The sequence below is a fragment of the Lactuca virosa genome, chromosome 9 (assembly GCF_052849685.1).
Source record: "Lactuca virosa cultivar CGN04683 chromosome 9, Lactuca_virosa_CGN04683_v6, whole genome shotgun sequence".
Lineage (NCBI taxonomy): Eukaryota > Viridiplantae > Streptophyta > Magnoliopsida > Asterales > Asteraceae > Lactuca > Lactuca virosa.
In genome coordinates this window covers 132,959,853-132,979,525 of record NC_136434.1, presented here as the reverse complement: position 1 = coordinate 132,979,525, position 19,673 = coordinate 132,959,853, and the positions used below count along the sequence as shown (strand labels likewise).

The 19,673-nt window shown below is 40.6% G+C and overlaps 1 long non-coding RNA gene across 1 annotated transcript; it reads left to right on the top strand.

The window, feature by feature from the left end:
• The first annotated feature begins 289 nt into the window (after positions 1-289).
• LOC145136495 (uncharacterized) lies at positions 290-682 on the top strand. The gene is made up of 3 exons (XR_013720490.1): positions 290-369; positions 450-528; positions 619-682. It is a non-coding gene; the product is annotated as an uncharacterized LOC145136495 (long non-coding RNA).
• The last annotated feature ends 18,991 nt before the right edge of the window (positions 683-19,673 follow it).

The window sequence follows — 19,673 nt, the reverse complement described above, 5'->3', positions numbered from 1 at the left end:
CACTGGGGTCCAACAAACGACGCCGTTTACCAGCTGAGGGAGGTGGCTTCTTGCTGGCTTCTGGTCACCCTGATCTCACCCTGAGGCAGAAGGCTTCACCGTGGGTTTTCCTTAAAGGAGGCGGTGTTTCCCCAAAGCTGCTTGCCACTTCATGCTTGGTTTTAAGTGTCGAGGAAACGTGTATCACAATCTCAGATTCTCTTTGTCGAGTCAACCTCTTGATAGACCTCCAGTTGCCACCTATGGTTGCTACTTCTTAAAATCATTTACCAATTGGACAAGATTTTAATTTGGACTTGAAGCACCACCCTCATCTCTACGATAAGCGATTTGTGTTGCTGACATTGCTGCTTATTCTATGGAATCAAGGTAACACAATAAATTGGGTTTTCAAATTTAGGGTTCCTCAATATTTTAATCACTTCATTACCTTCCTCTTTCTCTTTAAGCAATCGATTTTAAGGTTTAATAAGGTTGGATTGTTTCTCTACAAATACTCAAGACTCTCACTGTGCTTCTGTCTTGTAGGTGAGTTTTTTTCTTGTTTTCCTTTTTCCTTATCTTGATACAAAATAAATCATTGGATATTGAATCTAATCCGTTGTACACAAATCTAAGGCTCCGCCTACATCTACCACTACTATCCTTCTCCCTTCTGCAACCTTTTTATTATTATCTACCAACAGATTCCAAATGGTGTCTAGATCAAGTGCGGTCATTTCTTAAAGTGAGGTTTGAATTAAATTTTAGTATTGTGTTATTTATGCTTTATGATGCTTGCAAATTGAAGGAATTCAATATTGGATGATTCGTAGTTGATATCCCCTTTTTGTTAGTTTATTAATTAGGGAAATAGAACCGGCAATCATCCAGATTTTGAATATTGGATGCTTCATAGCTGAGGGATCTTACATGTACTTCTCGCTTCATATTTCTCTCTAACTGATACTGAAGTTTGGTGTTCATCTTATTGTGTATGTACCCTTTTACATTATACAATCTACATCTTTTATATTTAAAATAGTATTTTCTATCTCTACTTTTTAGAATGTATTTGATTTTCTTTACTTTGAATTTTGTAAAATATTACTTTCAAGCATTCATTTTCTAAGATTTTGTGTTTATCATTTATAGTATATATAATCTGATCTCTCCACCTCTACTTTGTAAAATGATATTTTACACCTCTCTACTTTTTAAAATGTGTCTTTGACCCCCTCCATTTTGAACTTTATAACACGCCACTTTCACCCCTCCATTTTCTAAACGTTCGTGTTTATCCATCGTAGTATATATAATATGGTTTTTCTTTAATAACCTTCATTGATTAACTTAACAAAAAAAATATTTTTACCTGCTTTTTTTATATATGTGTCGGTATAAATTCAAGGTGGTCAATGTTTCAACATATTCGGCGTAAGTTTCTATCTTTCGTCCGTTCATTTACAAAAATTACTTGTTTTTTTAATGTACGTTTGTGTATAAATTAAAGTTTGTCTACATTTCGACTTAATTTTTTATTTTTTTTACGTTTTCATGCTTATTTTTTAGTAAGTTTTTTATGTATGAGTCGAGTCATATATAATATGTTTTTTGATTATTTGAACATTTGTTTGGTAATTTAAAAAGCTAATTTTGTACATGTTTAAACTACTACATAATGTCACGCAGAACTTGTCATATAAGACCCTGTTTTTGGTGGTAAACTGGGATAAATATGAAAAAACTAAGATTTATAAGGGGATAACTATATGACCCGATTTAAAGTAAGGAATTAGTTATATGGTTGAACTAAATAACCTGCTTTCTAGTTATACAACTGGCTGTTTTAGCGGAATAATTATATGACATGTTTCTTCATATGCAACCGTGTTCTATGACTATGGAGCATGCAATTGAGAGGTTTATAGGACCCGTTTGTCAATAATAGGCTTTTTTTTACATAAATCAGAGTATTAAAATCATAAATACGGAACCTCTTAAAAAATGTAGCAGATGCGGTGCAATCACGTCATGCCCTTTCCTTTTTCAATTAGAAGTACGTGAAATATTTAAACTTAAAATCGTAAGCACTAGGTTTAGTAAGTTCCCCAAAATACCACATACATCATAGAATAAAGAGCCCCACCTTAAATAATGGACCCCGTCCAAATAATGGGCCCCGTCCAGATAATGGGCCTCGCCCAGAGTAGTTGGACCCCATCCAGATAATGGGCCCCACCCAACATAATTGGACCCCATCCTGATAATGGGCCCCATCCAACATAATTGGACCCCATGCAGATAATGGGCCCCGCCCAACATATAAACAAACAAGCATATAAGAATGAGCCACAAAGACAAAAAGCAAAATCTATAAAGAGAGTCCATTTCTTTGTTTCTTTTGTATCTTGAAGCCACTGAATTTCTTTTTCAGTTTCAAGTTGAAGATCCGGACTGAAATTCGCCATAAAATATGCTAATGCTTGTGATTTGATTGCAGATCTTGGCTCATATCTTTAGTCATATGTACTTAATTTTATAGACCACTTAGCTATTCTTCCTGACATCTCAGGTTTTCTCATCATATTCTTAATCGAATAGTTGGTTTTCACACAAATGGGATGACTTTCCAAATAATGGTGCAGGAGCAAGAGATAAGATTAGTTTTTCAAGATGTGAGTACTTTGTTTCAGCGTCTAAGAAACTCTTACTTATGTAATACATAGGATGTTGAGTACCTTCTTGTTCCTTGACCAATATTGCGCTTGCCGCATTCTTCAAGTATAGGAGCAAGGGTTCTCCATTTTCAGGCTTGGTCAATAAAGGAGTCGAAGATATATATTTCGTTAGCACTTGAAATGCTTTTTCATAGTCTGATGTCCATTCAAACCTTTTGTTCTTCCTTAAGACATCGTAAAAGGGTTTGCATCTTTCAGATGCCTTGGATATAAACGTATTTAGGGATGCTACTCTATCGGTTAATCTTTGGACATCTTTGACATAATATGGGGATTATAAATCAAGATATCCTTAATTTGTTCTGGGCTAGCTTCAGTTCCATTCTTTGTTACCATGTAGCCACAGAATGTCCCTACTTTGATACTAAAATGACATTTGGAATGGTTGAGCTTCATGTTGAATTAATCTAGGATGTTGAATGCTTCCTTGATATCTTGGAGGTGATCTTCGACTTTCCTGGATTTTACCACCATCTCATCTATATAGACTTCCATGGTTTTTCCAAGTTGATGTTTTCACATCTTGTTTACTAGCACCTACATTTTTCAAACCATAAGGCATTATTGTATAACAATATATACCGGTCAGAGTTACGAAAGATGTATCTTCTTGGTCTGAAGGCTCCATTTGGATTTGTTGAAATCCGGTTGAAGCATCAATGAAGGTAAGGATTTCGTGACATGCAGTTACATCTACCAAAGAATCTATGTGTGGGAGAGGAAATGCGTCTTTAGGGAATGATTTATTAATATCTATGAAGTACACACACTCTCTATTTTCCATTCTTCTTTTCAACCACCACCACGTTAGCCAACCATCTTGGGATATTTACTTCTTTGATCTTCTTGGCCTTGAGCAATCTTTCAACCTTTTCTTGGATGATCAAGTTCCTCTCAGGTGCAAATTTTCTTCTTTTTTTGACGATTTGGCGTGAAACTTCAATCAATGTTCAGTTTATGGGTTATAACATCCTTAGATATACCTGTCATGACTTCACGTTTTTAGGCGAAGGTTGATTTTCTTAGATATATGTATGTATACCAATGAGTACATACAACATATTCTCTCTCTCTCTCTCTCTCTCTCTCTCTCTCTCTATATCTATCTATCTATCTATCTATCTATCTATCTATCTATCTATCTATCTATCTATCTATCTATCTATCTGTCTGTCTCTCAAATTTATCCCACCCTTTGAGTCCGATTTTCCCTAGTTTTTGGAGTACTTTAGCAAGGCTTTGAGGTATCTAGGAGCCCGATGAAAATGAGCTTTTGGGTCGAGATTCTACTCGCGACTTTCCGGTTTTTGATAGAAATTTTTGTTAATACTTGTTAGGAGTGTTCCCTGTTAGTTGTATCGCCGCAGGGAGAACTATTAGTCATCTGAATAAAAATCTAGGTGACTTTTCTCACTATACTATATACTAGAGTATGTATCCTCTATATGTTAGGATGTAGTTGCATTATAGTATGCTATTAGGAAATTAAAGTAGTTTAGCTAGTTGCCTGCTGTGTTGGACTGTTTTGTTGTATGTCTGCTAGTTGAGGGCGAACCAGCTTCATTGTGAAGGCCAATACACTCGAGCAGACTAACTTTATGTTCAAGGCAAAAAATAGAGGACCAACTTTATGCTGAAGGCAAAAAGGAGCGGACCAGCTACATGTTGAAGACCAAAGGAGTGGACCAGCTTTATGTTGAAGGCTATTATGTGTATGCATTGTATATGTATTGTGGTATATGATATTTTGGAGAACTCACTAAGCTTCGTGCTTACCCAGTTGATTACAAATAACTTTAGGTACTTCTTTGGATCGTGAGGAGGGAAAGGATCGACTGTAGACACGTATTATGTCTTGCACATAAATTAATTATACGCTAATTTAAATAGAATTCCACCAAATAAAAATGATTTTTTTTCGGAAATTTGGACGTTACAAGTTGGTATCAGAGCCCTGGTTTGAGAGAATTGGATGAACACTCGTGTGATTTTAGACTCAAACTAAGGATCTGAGTAATTTACAAATCTTTTTGGAAAAAAATTATGCAATGGAAAGAATGCGATGCATACAGTCATCTAGGGCTCAGAAAGGAAGGTGATTCTCAAAATATCCATAATGGTTATATATGATGATGTATAAACTGTTACAAATACATGCTAGTATTTAGGCTAGGGATCTTTTCAGGAATTACATGTTAGAATTACCTAATACTTAAGATGCCTTATATCTTAGAGAACTGCTTGTTATTTCCGCTTAGACCCTATACAAGTATTAATTAGTTATTTGACAAATACATTAGGTTACATGCTCCAAGAATTAAATAGTTTTAGTTTACTTGATTTGGCGCGATTGTGCAGCTCTTGTCAACTGTTGTAGTGTCGGATCTTTCAGCCGATAGACTATTTGATTTTAGTGGCATGTAATTGTATTCGTCCACTAATTAGTTAATATTGGTAGAATTTTTTCCTCGGCTGATAGCAGGATGAATTAGAGAGAATCCTAGAAGGAGAGTCTAGGAGGTATAATGTGTGCTTGATAGGGCATATATTCATAAGGTAGGGCGTCAGTAGAGATGCAAAGTCCTAGTGGAGTCTAGGAAAATGTGTTGTATGTAGTCATTGGGACACATACATATATGTTTAGCGGTCATCGTTTGTAGTGTTGGAAGTGACTTGGAAACTGTGAGACAATTCTTGGGACGAGTATGATTATGTGTGAAAGGTAGTAGAGGCCTATACTAATAGAAGCACAAGACTTGCACTTGTATCAAGAAGAGTGACAAAGTTACTAGGGCACTGGTAGTTGGGTAGATAGTGTGGCTAACACTATAAATTTGTTTTACGTTGTTTCCATCATTACCTAGTGTAAGAGAGTGGCTGTAAGTTCGGGCCCAAGTGGCCATAAAATATGAAGTCTGAATAAAGTAGAATTATGTAGGAGATTTTGTTTTGAGAACCTTGTCCAACACAGTGCAAACTCTAGTCATTTAAGGAGGATTGAAGTCTTCGTTGGGACTGAACATCTAATGGTTAAAGTTGCTACATGTTGTGATGTGGTTGTATGTCGATCTCCCATAACCCAAGGATGAAGGATTTAGTTGTTAGCACAATAAGGATAAGATATATGTAAGGTGTCTTTCATACTAGGGTCTCTCTCGTAAAGATAAGGGTTCAGCTCGTTATGGATCTTTTACAACAAATGGTCATCAGGATATGATTGTTCAATTGGATATTGTAGTTGTGACAGATATCGCGTCATGGGATAAGTTATGAAAGAACATATGTGTGTCTATTGGATGTTGAGTGTATGAGTCAAGAGTTGGGACTCAAGGTCCATCGGAGAATGAAAGAACATGTGTAGGTTCAAGCACCACCATCAACGAATAGGTTCAGACCTATTGATTCTTGCTTAGGAGACCAGGGAAACTGTGTTCGTTGTATAGAGAGGCACATGCAAGTGTCTTCTATACGTTTGCATCCAAGTTCTTCAAAAATGGTCGAGAAGATCACTACAAGTGGATTAGTTGGAATTTGATAAGGTCGAGAAGAAGCATGAATGAAGGTACTAATGACAGTCGTTGTTGCTAGTATTTCCACTAAGTTAGTATTATTCTCTTATACCATTTAATTATACATGTGTGTTAGTGCGTTACTAGACAACGTTGTGCTTGTCACGTCTTCATCCTGTTTTGGTCGTGCTATGTGAGAAGACCACTTGCGGTGGGCACAAGCAGTAATATTACGTTGGGAACGTCAAAGTCATTAGATATGAAAATCATGAGTTTCTTCAAACTAAACAAGAGCTACAAATCACATAGGCAAAGTTATATTAGGCTTTGATTGGTTATCAATATCAACAAATGATGGGTCAAACCCAAGTAGGGGAGAACCGAGCCTTAAGGTAAAAGTGCGAAGGGCAGTTCGACTTTCGATTTCAATGTCAAGGTCCAGGAGAGTTGTGGCACAAGTGAGTGGAGGTTATTAATTTCTGTTTCATTTTTGTTGTGTGGGTAACACAAGAAGGGAGTATTCTTCTATAATACCCATAGGTTATGAGTTTCGTGGAGTGCTCCTCAAGGAAAGGTTGGTCTTCGTCCCAAGTGTCCAGTAGGATTTTGGAATTGGCCAAATTCTCGAGTACAGCTCAAATATCCAAGGGATCCATATAGGTTCTTGCCTTCACGAAAGAGGGATTTATCCTTGCAACGTAAGAGTTGCTAACCCAGAGAATTCAATAGGATACATAGTGCGTCATAAGGAGCGTCGAGTGCTTTCGTGTAGAAAAAGCAGGGACCACTCAAGATGTACATCAGACTTAAATGGTGGATTAAGCACACAGTAAGAATTTAGTTATCATATGCCAAAGAATTACAACAGTAGGATAGGGGTCAAAGGAGAGAGTGTTTCCGTCATACGAGCGTCTCAAGTCATCTTCTGGTGTACATATAGGTAAATTAAGAGACACCTATAATAGGATCATTCGGGATGGACTATGTCCATTAAGAAAAGTGGTAATACCCTCCAAGAATTGTCGATGTATGTACATTACACATGATAGGTGTTAGGCTTGTCAAACCCAACAAATAAAGGGGTACGATATACTCCAAAAGAACACTACTATATTGCACTAAAGGGTAGTACAAGGTAAGTAGGGTCGATCCACAGAGACACGGGACAATCAGTCTATACCTCTTCGTGCAAGGTACTTTGGTCACCAACAGTAAAGAGGGGGTTTTGAATGAAATTATTAGAACAAATAATTAAAGACACAAGTAATCGACTAAATAAGTGAATTAAATTCGGAAATTGTAAGGACTCCAACTCTATGTATGACAACTTAGCAATGCGATTCAAAGATGACTAGATACTTGCTTAATTCTATCTAAGTTGGTACTTGAAGGTGTTAACAAGCTCTAACAATTCCCATTCACCACATTAATTAACCAAAACAAGCTCTTTGATTAATCCTAACCTTAATGACCTAATGTAAACAAGCTCTTAGAATTAGATAAAAAGATTGCAAACATTATGTGAATGTTACCAACAACAGCCAATAGTCCTCACAAGCTCGGGAGTGTAAGAATGTGTGAATAAGATTTACACTAAAATCATTCAATGAAAATCAGGTTAGTGCTTCTTACTTAGTCCAATTCACAAAGCAATTACAAATTTTGCAATTGGATAACTTGAATGACCTAACCCTAATTCAAATGGCCAATAAGAATCATAATTAGAATCAAACATTCTGTTGAGTATTTGAGATATTGAAACTGATTTGGCATATTTAGTTATTTAGGGAAGCCTTATTAGGGTTAATCATTTTATGATTCCCTACAGTGCCTTTACAGTAGTAGTTCTTAGTCGAGCTCTTCTAAGGCATTGGTTTTATTTTAAGGCATAGATTTTATATTTATGGTATATATTTATTGTTCCCTATAAATAATCATTAAGTTAGATTTTGAGGTGGGCTTTTTACCAGATTAGGGTTTTCTCTGTACGTTCATCTCATAATCAATATACATGAAAAACCTTTATCAGATTACTTGCATATTGTGGTGATTGATTATGATTGTTCTTGATATTCCGCATTCGGCATATCGGATTTATTCCCAACAAGTGGTATCAGAGCGGGTTCTTGTAGATCTCAACAATTTTTGCAAGAATCGATCGTGTTTATGGCAAAATTTTATCTTGAATCTCACCTTGTTCTTCAAGTTTTGTAAATTTTCTGAAAAGAGAAAGTCTACTACTTCGTTTTATTGCCAAATCTTGTTCAGATCTGTTATCTTCTAGCCATTCTATCATATAACTTGTTCTTAATTCGTATTTTGGAAGAAAAAGAAGAAGAATTTCGTGATTTGTCAAAGTATTTGTGTTCAGATCAGTTTTCTCTCACTAAAAACCCTTCCAGATCCGTTTTTCTCTCTCTAGAATCTTATCATATCTACTTTTTCTCTCTACAAGTTCTGTTATTTGTTAAAGATCTAATGGATAAAATGAATTTATTGTTTGACTCCATTTTAGAACTTGGATTAAAGGTTGCTAAACCAATCTTTGGTGTTAACAAAGTGACCATGTTTCAAATCAGTGGTCGATCTATGTTGAATGATGTTCCTGAGTTCTATAATCTTCTTGTTGATAAGAAAATATCTAGATACTCATATGTTAATCACCGTGAGTTAAGAGAGAATGAGAGAATAGTAGAAAAATTCCGTATTATATATGAACATTTAGATCGGGAACATAAACAAATGTTGAAGATGAAAAGAGCTGAAAAAGAAAAAGAAGAAGCTCATGTTGTTCTTCAAGTTTCTGAAGAAAAAGTGACTCCAGATGTTCTTGTTGAGGGGGAGTCAAGTGTTTCAAGTTTTTCAGAAGCTTCACAATCCGAATTTAGTTGTTCTGGAGATGAATCTCAAAACAAATCTTTGGAAATCGTGAAAGTAAAGACATTTTGTTCTATTGGAACAACATATGATTTATTGTGTTCTGATGATGTCTTTGAAGGATTGGTTCCCTACAGAAAGCCAATAATTCAAGATGTTCAGATTTATCAAACTCCTAAGGATTGTGTTCAAAAGTCTTCAAATGTTCAAATTCAGAAAGAAGAAAAAGTTGTTCAGATCCGAAATTTGTTTCTGAAGCCTAGAAATAAGAAAAGGAAGAAGAAGAGAAAGAACATGAGTAAAACAAAGAAGGTTTGGATGCCTAAGGTATAAGTGCCCAATGCTTGTGAAAAAGTTGAAAAAGCTGAAGTCAATAATGTTCAAAGAAAATTTCATTCAGGTGAATATGTTAAGAGTTGGAGAAAAGAGAAAATAGTGTTCGGTTGGTTTAATGAATTTTTTGGAAATTTTTGTTTTCCAACTAAGAAGCGGGTATTATTTTCAGAGGATGATAGATATTCTTCAAATAAATGGGTTTGCAAGAAACGAACTTCAATGTTGAATCTTAAATGGGTAGCAAAAGTCCCATAAAAGTTTTGTCCTTTATTAAAAAAATATAAAAACGAAAAAGGGGACAAAAGCTGGTGAAAAATTAGTCAAAGATATGATATTGTGTTGAAAAAATCAAATTCATTGATTTTTAATTGTTGGAAATGACAAAAAGGTGAAAAAGTTGAAAAAGTGGGTGAAAAGTGACATTTTCTGCAAAAAGGAGGCTGCCATCTGACACATTTCAGCAAAAGTGGTACAAGCTGTCAGTTTATTGCATTCAGAAGGGTCAGATTCGTATCTATTGGCAAATGGGGGTTGAATTCGCATTTAAAGGCAAATATGAGTCCCTTTCGGTGTTAAGGGCATAATCTGCCATTTCCTTCAATCTTTAAGGGGTCCTTTCGCATATGTAATGTGACGAACGATTTTTCTCAAATGAGTTTCGCCATTTCAGATCATCGTTTGAAAAAGCGGAGATGTCAAACAACAAAATGCGAAAGTCAAAATCAGATTCGCAGTGTAATACCAATTGGAATTTGACGTTTGTCTACGAATCGCTGTGAACGTTCGCAGGCATTCGTAGTCAGTAAATCACGTTCGTATTCATGGCTCGATAGTTCACAGTTACAAATTAATAACGAAAGTCAAAATTGGTTCGCAACGAAAGTCAAAATTGGAATCTGTACCACACATTCGCAGTCCAAATCAGAAACCAGATTCGCATCTTCATCAACAAAATTGACGTTCAAACCGTGAATCGCTGTGAATGTTCGCATGCATTCGCACTACAACACTTTCGCATTTACAGTCCTCCATTTGCAGGAATTCGTAGTCCTTGAAATCGATCGACGATTCGTGGTCATAGCTCGATGGTTCGCAGTCCTTTACAGGTTCGTTGTTCTTGGCTCGTGAGAATCAGATTCGCACTCAAAACTTACGTTCGGAGTTTCTTCCCTATATTCACTGTGTTCAAACTCTGATTCCTTGGAAATCAAAATCGTCGCTATCAGAAACGAGAATCGGGAGTTCATCTGTAAACGAATGTTCATATAATTTGGATCCACAATTGGATCTTGAAGCTTTATTCAGAAATCGAACAGAAGAATGCGTTTCTAGTAATCGGAACTCGATATTGCATTTGGAACTTGGAATTGGATGTCAATATTCATCGGCATCGTTATTGCTAAATCAAAATCAGAATTGAAGAACGTGAAATCGGAAATTGCTGACTGCATCATAATCGGAATTACTAAAGATATTTAACATCAAAATCAATTGATGATTTGGAATTGTCCATTTGAAAGAACGAATTTGTTTGGTAACTGTTTTGACTTTTCAAAGTCAAAGAAATCCTCGTCAATTCGTTCAATGAAGAAGATGACTCAAGGTTTCAATTCCAGTCACCGAAAGCTAACAAACTTTACAGTTTCTACCCCCTTGGAAGATGCCATTTATTTCAGCGTTGAATTGAAGATAATGGAATATATTTTCATCCTTAGCCCCCTGACTTTCAGCACTTCACAGATTTTACCCCATATCCGAAATTCTTTTCAAATTTCTCGATATTATACAATTTTTATCCATTCTTTCCAAATATATTTTCGATTCTAATCCTTTTCTTTGGTCTTATTCTTTTCAAACCCTTCTAAATAATTGCTTCTTTTTCTATTCTTTTGTCTAAATTTAAAAATCAAAAAATACAAAATTATTTTTTGTTATTTTTCCAGTTTTAATTTTTGAAAATTGGGTATATTCTAAAAGGGATTTATTTCATCAAATCTGACGGGTTTTGAAGATTGTTGGTATTTGTTGAAGATTCAAGGGGGGTGATGATTATTCTAGGGGGAGTTCGTATTTGGAAGATTATTCTAATTTCTCTCGCTTTGAAGACCCCATGTGCTGATGAGTATTACAATTTAGGGGGAGAAATACCAAGAAGATTGGAAATCGTGATCTTCATCAGTTTCAACATCTAGGGGGAGATTGTTGAATATTTGAGATATTGAAACTGATTTGGCATATTTGGTTATTTAGGGAAGCCTTATTAGGGTTAATCATTTTATGATTCCTTACAGTGCCTTTACAATAGTAGTTCTTAGTCGAGCTCTTCTATGACATTGGTTTTATTTTAAGGCATAGATTTTATATTTATGGTATATATTTATTGTTCCCTATTAATAATTATTAGGTTAGATTTTGAGGTGGGCTTTTTACCAGATTAGGGTTTTCGCTGTACGCTCATCTCATAATCAATATACATGAAAAACCTTTATCAGATTACTTGCATATTGTGGTGATTGATTCTGATTGTTCTTGATATTCCGCATTCGTCATATCGGATTTATTCCCAACACATTCGATTAAAGCAAAATCAATTTCACTAGATAGAAATTAAAAAAAACATCTGGTCATATGATTGAAATCACAACTAAGAAGTCAAAACATGAAGTTGGAGAAACTAGGGTTCTAGCCACACATTGCTAGAACAAGATCACTAGTTGAAAAGATGGAAATAATGTGCAATTAAAACTTACAAATAAAAGAAATAATATTTCCAAATGATAAATGATCAAATCCTTGCAAAAACCTTCGAAATCCCCTCACCAATAGTGCTCTGATCTGATGTGTGTTTGTAAAAATAGCCTAATTCCCGTCATATGAAAAATAGGAAAAACTGCCAAAAGTTGGTTATATGGTCGAACACGGCCCGTGTCAAAAGAGAACAAATCAACACAGGTCGTGTTTAGTTGGAAATGGCATGCAATCCTAGATTTTTCATTCCAAAGTACAATGCTCATTTAGGCTAACACGGCCCGTGTCAAAATAGGCTAAACTAACATGGGTCGTGTTCAGTGTAGTCAACAACTCCTTTTCTGGTCAAACACGATCTATGCTCCTTTTGCAGTGTAAATCCAACACGACCCGTGTACTCCTCTGACTCAGAATCCAAACTTGATTTTTTCAACTTTTCCGTTCTTCGCCCGATAATCCTGAAATCTTCACCAATGCTTCCCGGCACCTCTCAAAGCACGTTCTAACCTACGGTTTATGTAGCCCCCGGTTCCTGGTACGTATTTTCATTCAAGTATTTATAACATTTTGGTCTGGGACTCGGCGAGTTGAAGGCCCAACTCGTCGAGTAGAATCGACTTCGGACACGGGAGTTTAGTGACCTACTCGACGAGTCGGCGAACCGACTCGACGAGTAGGTGCTGTTTGGGTGAAACCCTAAATTTGAGGGTTTGCACCCTATTTAAACATCTGATTCAGCCTCCCTTCGTCCCTATTGCTCTCAGAACTCTCCATATCAAACCCTAATCGTTTGTGTAAAGATCTAAGGCCTTTGTGGTGGTTTTTGGTGATTTTTGGAACACAAGAAGGAAGAGAAGGACTTGAGGAATCAAGAGGAGGCCAGAGGTGTTCGAGTTTGTGCACCCTCTGCAGTTCTTTAGAGGTATAAAGCTGATACCTTTCTCTTTCATGTTTTAGATCCCTTTTTGGGGTGATTTAGGGCTTTTAGGAGCCATTCTTGGTGACCAACCATGAGTGCAAGCATGGTTGGGGGCTAAGACTTCAGATCCATGGTCTTTGAGGGGTTACAAGGCAGAAAGGGACTGATTTTGGAGCCTTGGACAGCCCCATGCATCATAAGAGTCTCATTTAGGGCCATTTGAGCTCATAGTCCCATGCATGCACGTAAAGTTTGTAACTTTACATGCTAGATCGATCCTAGAAGCCTAGATCTATCTTTTGGTCAAATGTTGTACGTCAGAAATCGAGAAATAAGACTTGGTCATTCTCGACTCGGCGAGTCGTTCTTAGGACTCGGTGAGTCCATGGCTTGACTTCCCTTTTCTGTTATGGTTCGAAGGAAACCAATGAGTGTTAGAATGGTCTTAGAGGGGTTCGGGGGAATGACCCAACGCATTGGACGTAGCCATAGACCTGGGAATCATAGGACTCGGCGAGTGTATGAACAGACTCGGCGAGTCCAAGGCAATCTCCCAACGTTCGAAGATGAACTCGACGAGTTGTTCATGCAACTCGGCGAGTCAAGGCCAGACTTGTTCATAGGATGGGGATGAACTCGACGAGTTGTTCATACAACTCGGCGAGTCGGATGAAGGTTCATTCGAGGATGTTTTAGAGGGAGAACTCGTCGAGTCGTTGCTAAACTCGACGAGTAGGGGCGTGAAGAAGGGCAGATGGAAGGATAGGGACTTGACGAGTTGGCGGCCCAACTCGACGAGTCAGGTCAACTGGAAGTTGACTTTGACTTTGACTTGGTTAGGGGTAAAATGGTCATTTTACCCTAAGAGTAGTTATCAGTGTCTGATTAAGTGTTTTATGGAGTTATAGCCAGAGGATCACCGGAGCAGCAGTCAGACATCTACCGATCCGCTTTTCAGCAGTCAGCCTTGCGAGGTGAGTTACCTTCCAGTAGCGGTGGGCCTACGGCCACAATGCCGGCCCACCAGTAGGAGTTGTATGTTAGATGACTGCCTTTGTGATATTCATCTAGGTTTGCTACTACCTGATGTGTTATGTGCTAGTATGATATGATGTTATATGCTAGTAGCAGTAGGGGAGATAGTCCCCAAGATTTCCGGTCGATAGGGCCGAAGGGGGTAGTCATACCCAGTCATGCTAGATAGAATATTATTATGTGTTATATGTTATGTGGTAGTAGTAAAGGGGTGAAATAGTCCCCAGTATCCGGTCGAGAGGACCGAAGGGGAGTCCAGCACCCAGATATGCTAGGCAGTATCCGGTCGAGAGGACCGAAGGGGAGGCCAGCACCCAGATATGCTAGGCAGTATCCGGTCGAGAGGACCGAAGGGGTAGGTCGGGCACCCACTTGACAGTATATGTATGTTATGTGATTGTATGGTATGTGGTACGATGGGGGAAATCACTAAGCTTCGTGCTTACAGTTTTCAATTTTGTTTCAGATACCTCTTCAGCGAAGGGGAAGGAGCCGGCGCGGTAGATGCACATCATACACACACACCTTGGTTTTCCGCATTACGAGATTTTTGGGATTGTACTCTGACGTTGTTATATTTATGGTTTGGTTTTCAGACGTGAGATATTAGTTTTATGAATTGATATGTCTTTACTATGTTTTCTTATGCAAGTTTATAAATCAATTAATTAAAAAATTAATTTTTGGACTCGAAATTTGGGATGTTACAAGTTGGTATCAGAGCCTTGGTTTGAGGGATTCAGACACACCCTCGGGGGTGTCTGGACTCAAACCGAGGAAGTAAAAGATTTTTACAAAGAATATGGTTTTCTAAAAGCTAAGTTAAAAGTGTTAAGAAAGAACAAGGCGTGTGATGTGCGCGACCGACCGAGCTCAAGTAAGTTTTTCCCCAAAGTACCCATACAAGTTTATGTTATGATTATCAGTTCAGTAGAACAACATGCTAGATTAGGACTAAGGATCTAGGAGGATGCTTTATGTGCCTGTTATATGTGTATGAGCCTTATGAATTGCATGCTAGTATAGATTCCTGAGTAGAGGATAGAGCAGTATGATTGGGTTATGTGGTTAGGTTTCCCTTTCGTCTGAATGCTACTTGCTTTGTGCTTTGTGGGACTCTAAGTGATGGGAGTTAGCCATCAGGTGAATACGTTAAGTCACACGTGATCAGGGTCGAATAATCTCAGAGTGCTGGATTTGGCCCTATTGCGCAGCTCTTGTTTGAGTCTAACCGTTATAGGGACGATTCCTCTACTCGAAGGATTATCTGAGCCTCGTCGCATGTAATGGTATTCAGATAGTGGCTAATTGGCATTATGAGGATACCTTTAGTAGCTGAGGACTGAGTTTGGGTTGGTGATTACCCTAGGGCAAGCCTAGGAAGAGAATAGCAGAGATCAGTAGCAGTAGAAGGGACTTGGTGGAGTCAAGGCAGTTCTCGAGGAAAGTACGGATAAATGTGGAAGGTAGTATGGGCCCGTACTACCAAAAGCAGAGGATCCGTACTCGAATCGAGGAAGGCTGAGACAAGACCAGGAAACTTGTGGTAAATGTGATCCCTCTAGATATATCGGTAATTCTGACGGTTGTCATTATGTGTTTTCAGAATGGTGGTACTACGCTCTAGGCCAGCAGTTGGCAGTTCAGGAGAGGGATTAGGTTTGGGTTCAGGTTCCGAACCAGTGGATGAGAGGCTATGCGAGTTCATCGTTTCCGAGATCACTAGAGGCATCCTTGATGCGACCCCGGTCATCTTTGGGTCGATCAAGGAAGGGATCATCGAGCTGATGGAAGATCGCCTCAGGGCGTTCAGGAGTGGCATGGCGACCAACCAGTCAGGATCACGCACACTGTCCTTTAAGGAATTCAGGGGCAGTGGTGTGCCGGATTTCCATGGGGCAAAGGACCCCATTGCTGCCAGACGATGGATTGCAGACATTGAGTCTGCACAGTTGACTAGCTTCTACCCCGAGGGGTCAAAGATACGATATGCAGCAGGATGCTTGAGAGACCGGGCCAGGGATTGGTGGGAGTCGGTTGGTGACTCTCTGGGAGCCTTGACTATTGAGGCTATGTCATGGCCGGATTTTGTGACCCGGTTTAGAGCTGAGTTCGCGCCTGCGGTGGAGCTCCATCAGTTGGCCCGGGAGTTCCTGGATATGAGACAGACGACTGAGACAGTGACGGAGATCACCGCCAAGTTCCGGGAGAGGGCGTTACTGGTGCCCCAGTATGCGGGAGATGAGGATATGAGGAGGACCCGCTACCATGACATGCTGCGAGCCGACATTCGGGAGCATGTCAGTTTTTCAGCTTGCCCTACCCTGGATTCCATGATTGTCAGGGAAAGGGAGAGGGAGATTGACCTGGAGCACATCCGGAAGAGGAAGGCCGAGGAGGGACAGGTGACTGGGGCTTCGGGAAAGAAGCCCAAGGCATCAGGCGCTGGGCCAAAAGGCCATGAGGACCGAGGCCGCTGTAGGAAATGCGGCAAGTCACATGAGGGAGCGTGTAGGTTGGGATCGTCGGGCTGCTATAAGTGCGACAAGTTGGGGCATTTCAGCAAGGATTGTACCGCCCCTGCACCCACTATTCAGATATCCGAGTTGTTGTGTTTCCACTGCAACCAGAGGGGCCATAAGAGGGCCAATTGCCCCCAGTTGACAGCAACAGTGCCAGTGAAGGCGCCAGCTCCAGCGACCCTGCGAATTACAGATGGCCGGCAGGGCAAGTCAGACGCTCCAGTGGTGAGGAGCCGGGCCTTCCAGTTGACTACCGAGGAGGCACGCGCCGCACCCGATGTGGTGACGGGTATGATTACTTCTCCCTGATTTATTCATTTGATGCTTATGTTATTGATATATGCTCTGTATATATATGATTAGGATCGTTCCATGTGAACGATATCCTAGTTCAGGTATTGTTTGATTCGGGGGCTACCCGATCGTTTGTTTCTCTTGCGCTTAGCAAGAAGTTTCCTGAGTCCTCGGGTATGTTGGATTGCCCTCTAGAGGTCGAGATTGCGGACGACCGGTCTGTGCGAGCATCAGAGGTCTTCCGGGATTGTGTTTTGAGGTTGTTTGAAGAGCGTTATCTAGTGGATTTGGTTCCCATACCGTTGAGGGGGAACAAGGTTATTATTGGTATGGATTGGCTAAGCCCCAATGGGGCAGTGATTGACTGCGCGCAACAGTTGGTTCAGATCAGGACCCCAAGTGGGGGAGAGCTGGTGATTCAGGGTGAGAGGCCACAGAGAGGACAAGCTTTATGTTCGGCAGCGAGGGTTAGGCGCTACCTTCAGCAGGGTTGCGCAGGATACGTCACCTATGTTATGGACACCCGGGAGACGGGAAGGGCGACAGTGGGTGATGTGTCAGTAGTGCGAGAGTTTGCGGATGTATTCCCTGAGGAGTTGCCCGGGATACCTCCGGAGCGATAGGTGGAGTTCAGGATCGACCTAGTCCCTGGTGCGGCTCCAATAGCCAAGGCACCATATCGGTTGGCTCCTCTCGAGATGCAGGAGTTGTCTACACAGCTGCAGGAGCTGCTAGACAAGGGATTTATAAGGCCGAGTAGCTCGCCTTAAGGAGCCCCGATTCTGTTTGTCAAGAAGAAGGACGGGTCGCATCGCATGTTTATAGATTACCGGGAGCTGAACAAAGTAACGGTGAAGAACCGTTACCCACTTCCGAGGATAGATGATTTGTTTGACCAGCTTCAGGGAGCGTCTTGGTTTTCCAAGATAGACTTGCGATCAGGCTACCATCAAATGCGAGTCAGGGATGAGGATGTACAGAAGACTACTTTTCGGACTCGGTATGGGCATTACGAGTTCGTGGTGATGCCTTTCGGGCTCACCAATGCTCCTGCCGCGTTCATGGATCTCATGAATCGCGTGTGCAGACTGATGTTGGATCGGTCTGTGATAGTTTTTATTGATGACATATTGGTTAACTCCAAGACGCAGGAGCAGCATGAGGAACACTTGCGAAAGGTGTTAGATACCCTAAGGAGGGAGACCTTGTATGCCAAGTTCTCCAAGTGCGAGTTCTGGTTGTGCGAGGTGCAGTTTCTTGGACACCTTGTCAACCAGAACGGGATATTGGTTGACCCGGCCAAAGTGGAGGCCGTGATGAGATGGGAGGTTCCGAAGTCTCTATCTGAGATTCGGAGTTTCTTGGGATTAGCCGGCTATTATCGGAGATTCATCCAGGATTTCTCCAAGATAGCCGTACCTTTGAATCGACTAACGAAGAAGGTCGTAGTCTTTCGTTGGGGGCCTGAGCAGCAGGCAGCGTTCGAGACACTGAGACAGAGATTGTGCGAGGCACCGATCTTAGCCCTGCCAGAGGGCGTGGAGGATTTTGTAGTATACTGCGACGCGTCTATTTTGGGCTTGGGCGCAGTACTGATGCAGAAAGGGCATGTCATCGCCTACGCCTCGAGGCAGTTGAAGCCCCACGAGGCGAACTACCCGACGCAAAATATGGAATTGGGGGCGGTCGTCTTTGCCCTCATGATTTGGCGACACTATCTCTATGGGGTTCGGTATACCATCTACACAGACCATACGAGTTTGAGATACCTCATGGATCATCCGAATCTGAACATGAGGCAGCGTCGGTGGTTAGATGTGGTGAAGGATTATGATTGTGAAATCCTTTACCACCCGGGGAAGGCCAATGTAGTGGCCGATGCGCTTAGTCGTAAGGCAGCGCCGATCAGAGACATCTGCATGCGCATGACAGTCGTGACTCCACTGTTGGAGCAGATCCGAGAGGCCCATCAGGAGGCTATGAAGGAGGAACATCAGAAGAGTGAGCGCATTGTGGGACAAGTTTCCTCCTTCGACTACGACAACCGAGGATTATTGACTCTACATCGTAAGGTAGGGGTTCCCTACCATGGGGGTGTGCGCCAGGTTCTGATGGAGGAGGCACATAAATCCCGATTCTCGATTCATCCCGGGGCAACAAAGATGTACATAGATCTTCGACCCGATTACTGGTAGCCCTGCATGAAGCGGGACGTAGCTTGGTACGTAGAGCGGTGCTTGACCTGCAGGAAGGTCAAGGCCGAGCACCAGAGGCCACACTGCAAGATGCAGCCGTTAGACATTCCCATGTGGAAATGGGAAGATATTACTATGGAGTTCATCACAAAGCTTCCCAAGACTGCACGGGGAGTGGATTCGATTTGGGTGATCGTGGATCGGTTGACCAAGAGTGCCCATTTCATACCGATCGCAGAGAGCATTTTGGCCGAGAAGTTGGCCGACATCTATATCCGAGAGGTAGTAGCTCGGCACAGAGTGCCAGTTTCGGTGATTGCAGACCGAGACGTGCGGTTTACTTCCAGGTTCTGGAAGAAGTTTCACGACGAGTTGGGTACTCGTTTATACTTCAGCACAGCGTTCCACCCGCAGACGGACGGTCAGAGTGAGCGGACGATCCAAACTTTGGAGGATATGTTGCGGGCATGCGTTCTAGACTTTGGTGGTAGTTGGGATACCTATCTTCCATTAGCTGA